Consider the following 6,768-nt stretch of genomic DNA (forward strand, 5'->3'; position numbering starts at 1 on the left):
TGACTTGTGGACATTGATTTTATATCCTGAGACATTACTGTATTTTTTGATGACCTCCAAGAGTCTTGTGGTTGAGTCTTTGGGGTTCTCCAGGTATAAGATCATATCATCAGCAAAAAGGGAGAGTTTAACTTCCTCTGCACCCATTTGGATGCCCTTTATTTTCTTGTCTTATCTAATTGTATTAGCTAAAACTTCCAGCACAAGGTTGAATAGTAATGATGACAGAGGACAACCTATCCTCTGGAAAGGAAGGAAAATTGAGGCAAGATGAAAGGAGAACAATTGGGCACCCAGGAGTTCAAGACTTTAGGGCTTGAAAAGTCTTATCTCAGCCTTCTAAAAACAAATACAGAAAGTGTCAAAAAGAGGTATACACATTTTAAGAAAGAAAAAGACTGTATTAAAATTGTAATACTCAAGTCACATTTGACTTCTGCACTTACAAGAGATATAAGAAACAACATACAAGACAACAGATGTTATCAGTATATGTCAAGTATTATAAGTTTAATATAGCTTTTTCCTTTCTTAAAATGTGTATACATTTTGGGAGGCATCCTCTATATATGTACCCCCTCTTAGGAATCTTATTGTTTATCACTGAGATGATACAATGGATGGGAAGATTCTTAGAAGGCTAGTGATCAGAAAGTATCCAACTTTATTAAAATCTAATTCCTTAAATTTGTATTTTCATCACAACTTTGCTTTTATTTTATTGTTAACATTTTTAAATAATTGGTAAAATTCTAGGACAGATGATTAAATTGTAGCTTTGAAAAATTAAAACCACAGTGAAATGATCACTGAGAATCCACATTGGTTCACTAAGAACAAATCATGACACATTAACTGTATTTGACTTTTAGCTGAGATTCACTGTATTGATAAATTAAGAGACTACACCCAAACGTGATACTTCTTCATTTCATCTGGACAGGCAACTAAGTCTTTCCAATGGATTTCCACCTGCTTCATAATTGCACTCAAAACTCTAACTGCCTAGAGGAAATGCTATACCATGAGCACCTAGGGTTCTGCCTTTTCTGTGACCTGCTCAATTGGTTGTCAAATTTGTTTTTACCATTAGTCTTTGAATTTGAGCCCAGGTGATTTTCCTTTCCTTATGCTGGGCTGCCTACAGAGAGAGGAGCATGATGGGAGGTTGAAAGGTTTCAAGCCACTCTGTATAACAGACTGTTGGCAGAACAGGCAATGCTCAACTTAGAGAAGTAAAATAAGGGCTATCCCTTCATATTGGCTACTCAGAAGCCAATGCAGTTATTTTTTTTATCTGGCTCTTGAGTTTTTTTTTTTATTAAATCATAGCTGTGTACATTAATACTATCATGGGGTACAGTGTGTTGTTTCTATATACAGTTTGAAATACTTTCATCCAACTGGTTAACAGATTTCATGTCATTTTCTTAGTTATTGTGTTAAGACATTTATATTCTACATTTAGAAAGACTCACATGTACCCCATAGGACAAACCACAGATGTGATCCCACCAATTGCCCTCCCTCCATCCATCCTCCCCCCTCTCCTCCCCTCCTTCTCCCCTTTCCCCATATTCTTGGTCTATAATTGGGTTATAGCTTTCCTATGAAAGCTATAAATTGGTTTCATAGTAGGGCTGAGTACACTGGATACTTTTTCTTCCATTCTTGAGATACTTTGCTGAGAAGAATATGTTCCAGCTCCATCCATGTAAACATGAAGAAGGTAAAGTCTCCATCTTTCTTTAAGGCTGCATAATATTCCATGGTGTACAAATACCACAATTTATTGATCCATTCATGAGTCAGTGGGCACTTGGGCTTCTTCCATGACTTAGCAATTATAAATTTGGCTGCAATAAACATTCTGGTACAAAGATCTTTGTTGTAGTGTAATTTTTGGTCTTCTGGATATATACCTAGTAGAGGAATTGTAGTATCAAATGGCAGGTCTATTTTTAGTTCTCTAAGTGTTCTCCAAACATCTTTCCAAAAGGAACGTATTCATTTGCAATCTCACCAGCAGTGCAGAAGTCTTCCTTTTTCTCCATATCCATGGCTCTTGCATGCTTTATAAGAATTTCTCCCCGTTCTCCATAGCCTCATTACAGCATTCCATGTTACTGACCACTGACTGACTTTTTGTTTCATCTTCTCTTGGTTTCCACAGTGTTACACTATCCTAGCTTTATACCTTTCTTCTTTATTTCCTTTCTTGGGTTCATTATTAGTTAATCCACTTCCTCTGGCAACTGGATTAACATGAAGTTCAACTCTTAACTTCTGTTCTTCTATTCCCTTTCTCTTGGTGCAGGTGTGTCCACCCATCTCTACCCTAATGGTTCCTAAATCTATAAACCCAAGTTTGACCCTTTTCCTAAGCTCGAGCCCCACTTAAGCAATTGCCTGATGGGCACATGTATTTAGAATCCTACAAGCATCCCACACTGAAAATGTCTCTTTAGATAGTGTTTTCATCACTGATCTTTCTAAAATCCATGTTTCCCTAATTCCATCAACATGATAACGGGCTTCCCTAATTCCGTCAACAACAGCACCATTTTTTAGGTCAAAATTTGAGAGATGTCTTTGGCTTTCCACATCGTTTTCTCTCATATCTAATTTGCCATCATATGTGTCAATTCTTCATTAATGGATTCTTTTGAAATTTGTCCATTCACTCCCATATCTGAGACCTGAGCCAGGTGTAGGCTGAGTTACTGAACGGTCTTTCTGTTTCTTCCTTTGCCTCCCTTCCCCAATATCATCTGCTTAGTTCTATAAGATAACCAGCCACAAGATGACTCTTGCATCAGGTCACTTCCTTCCCCACCAGTGTCCAGCCATCTCCCAGCTGAAAGACATTCCTGCCTTCTTGACTTTCAAATCCTAACCTACCTTCCAAGTCCAGCCGAAGTTCATTTATTTTTTCCAGGTTAATGTGAGAGTATAAGTGACCAAATCACAATATTTGAATTTGTTAGGTAGAATCCCTCTTGTAGTTAAGTCCTGTACCCCAAAGCTGTGTGATATACCCCTATACTGTGCCCATTCAGTGGGAGGACCCCAAGACCCCTCCCCTTTCCCCATCCCTCATTCATTCCCCTTCCTCCCAACTTGAATTGAAATGAGTTTTTCTCCTAATATGTTTCAAAAGATGTGAAGTTACTATCTTTTTATGGCTGAATATTATTCCATCCTATACATATACCATAGTTTATTAATCCATTCCTGGCTTTGTGCTCCCATGAGGTTTTGAAGCCTAGCACTGCCACTTACCACCTGGGTAACTTAACTGTTTCAGTTTTCTCCTCCAAAAAACAAAATAATGAGTGTGCTAACAGTCCTTATATCGTAGGATATGAGGAGAATTAAATGAGTTTGCATCTAGTTAGAGCACCCAGAAATATTAAATGATACATAACACAACAAATAAAATAAATTAAAATTTGTATGTTCTCCAAATATTCCAAATTGGAACTTATCTCTTCCCCTGTGCTCACAGGTATAACCTTAATCCCATCCTTTTATTAAATTATATTATCACTTATACCCCCAGCTGGGATGTTTACTAACCACCCCATAGACGGTTGAGGGCAAAGGTCACATCATGTGTTTCTTTGTGCTTCCACAATTGCTAGCATCAACCCTAATTAGTAGGGAAATGCAAGTAATGATTAAACACGAATAGGTTCCTGTTTTCTAGAAGTGGCCCTAGATTCTCTCAACCTCACCATTTTCCCTTTCCTTCCAGACCTGGCCTCTCCAATCTTCTCCAGGGGGCTGGTTTGTGTGCTGCAGTCTGCCCCTCTTGTTAGCCATCTCTGAGTGCTACATTTATCAGGGACAGTGGGTCTTGGCAGGCAGACAAGAAACACAAACTGTAGACAGAGCCACCACAAGCCAATCTTGCCAGCACAATTCCTGCAGTTTTCTGACAGCCGTGTGGTTACTTTCCAAGCCTCTAATATGGAATACCATAGGCCCTTTAAGGAGAAGTACTTGAAGATCAGGGTAGCTGGCCATCTTCCCTCCTTTTTTTTTTTAAACTTTGGGAGGTCATGTGCCTGACACTTGATTCTGAAATAATCTAGGATACCACAGCTGTCATATAAAGAATAATCTAGCAATGCAGTAAAGGCTACGTTAACCAGTTTGATGGAAGTATTTCAAATTGTATATAAAACCAGCACATTGTACCCCATAATTGCATTAATGTACACAGCTATGATCTAATAAAAAAGGGAGAGGCATTTTTAAAAAAAAAAAATGAATAATCTAGCAAAAGAGAAAAGTTTTGGATTGAACTGGTATGAATGCTTCAGCGAATCTTCTGAAGACCATCCAAAGCCACACATAAATACTGAGTTTGGAAGGCCAACAAGAATGCCTGGGATGTGGCCTTCCTCCGAATGGGCCATGTAGTGTTCTTGGAGTGGTGGGCTATTTAGGACAAAGGGCCATTTGAAAACACTCACCAGGGTGTGGTGATGGGGGGAGGAGCTTTCTTTGAGTTCATGGTTCCAATGCACTTTGAATTTCCACACAAAATCCCACCCCTGTGTTGTGCCCTCCGTTAAGCAGAGCACTCAGCGTGGAGGCGTTTAATTACCACAAATTCGTGAACTATTTTACCCTAAAACAAGTTCTAGTATCCCTATCCAAAAAGCATTACCAAGCCTGTGTTGTGCATATAAGATCTCACCCCTTTATGGCCACCAGAGCGTGGCTGGAGCTTACTTTATGGTCTAGGGCAGGCAGTTTCTGGAGCATTAAAAAACTTTCCTGATAATTTTATCCACTGGGATGGATATGACAAGTAAACATCTTCTTAGGGTTTTGCCCCTCCCCCTGTGCTTATGTCAAGGTTAGGTCTTTGCCCAGGTTAATTCCACCAAGAGGAAATCATCCCTCTGGACCAACAGCAGATGTTTTGGGAAGCACATAACTGTTATAATCTAGTAATATACTCTAAGGACACTGCCTATACCAGCTTCATTCCTCTATACCTTTTGCTTAAGGGGTTCATTCACCTCCAATAGGCTTTGACATTGAAGTTCAGATCCTGGAAAATTCTGGTTCCAAAGACAAGCAGAGAGTTCTCCATAAAGCTCTCCGTGCTTCAGGCTTTTCTCTTACCCTTCCATCCTGTCCTGCACTTCCTGATGCTGAAGCTTTAATTTCTTGAGAACCAGTCCGGTCCCCAGGCAACAGTACCTGATGTTTACACATGTGCAAGGGATTTGAGACTTCGACACAACTTTTCCAAGTTTCTGTCCTGCTGTTGGGCTTCTGCTTTGTGAAATCCTCCATAATGTCTTTTGTCCAGCTCTCTAGTGTAAACTTCCCTCTCCTCTTCCCTGGTCACACTCCGCACACCACAGTCACACACGCTCCCTGTGATCCCCACACCCACCATTTTTTTCTGTTTGGCCAGTGGCAGGCTCTGATCATAACCCAGGAATGCTTCTGGGCATTGAGATAGGTGACTTGCAACAGTGGATATGAATGAATGTTTTGGCTACTGATTGACAACCAGTTGGGATTCCCAGGAAGAGAAACAATAGGGAGAAGGAGAAAAAATAGGGGCGAGGTGAGGCTTTATTTGTAATTAGATGTGAAGCCAACATGGGGAGCCCCATGCATGGTGGGCTAAAGTTGCGCGATTTAAAATTACAGCCAGTGCAGAGAGGTCTTCCTTGTCAGGCTCCCCAAGTGGTAGTGGAGAGGCGGGGTGAGCAGGCAGGGGATCCGAGGATCCTGCCAACATTCAAATGCCAAAGGTAGTATAATGCCTGTATGACACTTTCTGCCTTCACGCCAGCAGCCCCTCCATGAGGCAAACTCCTCCAAACTCCCTTGAGTCACCACCTCTCGAGTCCTTCCCTGATTCTTGCCTCAGCTGCAGTGGGCCCTCCTCTTCTTGGTTGCAGTGGTGGCGTGCCCTCGCCTCTATTTTGATAATACATATCACATTTGATCTTTGTAGTAGGTTGAATTTGCATCCTCCCAAAAGATATGTCCAAGTCCTAACCCGCAGTGCCTGTGAAGATGACCTTGTTTGGAACTAGGATCTTTGGAGATATAAGGAAGCCAAGGATCTCAGGATGAGAGCACCCTAGACTTAGGGGGGCCCTCAGTCCAATTACAAGGCAAAAGCAAAGAGAAATGTGACACAGAGACACAGAGGAGGCTAAGTAAAGATGAAAGGTAAGACTGGGATTAGGCAGCCCCAGCTTAAGATCTCTAAGGATGGCCAGTAGCCATAGCAGCCAGGAGAGAGACATGAACATCTTCTCCCTCGGAGTCTCCAGAAAGAACCGATTTCAGTCTTCTGTCCTCCCGAGCTATGCTTCTGCTTTGTCAAGCTGCCATGTGTGTAACCATCTGCTATAGTAACCCTTGCAAACTGATAGTTTTATAATTGTCTATCTGGATTTTCATCATTATCATAAGAACTGTGAGGTCCTGGAGGGCAGAGGTTGTATTTTGTTCATCTTCGGATGCCTCCAGCCTGGCACTGATAGGGGAGCATCTATAATGTTTTATGAAAAGACCTACTCAGCCCAAGCCAGTTGAATGCAGGACCAAAAGGGTCTTTGATGTTATCTGCATAGCAGGAGTATTCCTGTTGACTCTGTAGGCTGTAGTGAAATCATGAAGGGCTCCGTCTACACACAATAGTCAAGGCTGCAGGCACTTTGCACTTACATTAGGCTGTTGCTTTAATTTTTGCCTGCAGTGGATTTCTAGAACTCTTGGGTC

Source organism: Otolemur garnettii, unplaced genomic scaffold (genome assembly GCF_000181295.1).
Source record: "Otolemur garnettii isolate 467f Iridium unplaced genomic scaffold, OtoGar3 scaffold00094, whole genome shotgun sequence".
Lineage (NCBI taxonomy): Eukaryota > Metazoa > Chordata > Mammalia > Primates > Galagidae > Otolemur > Otolemur garnettii.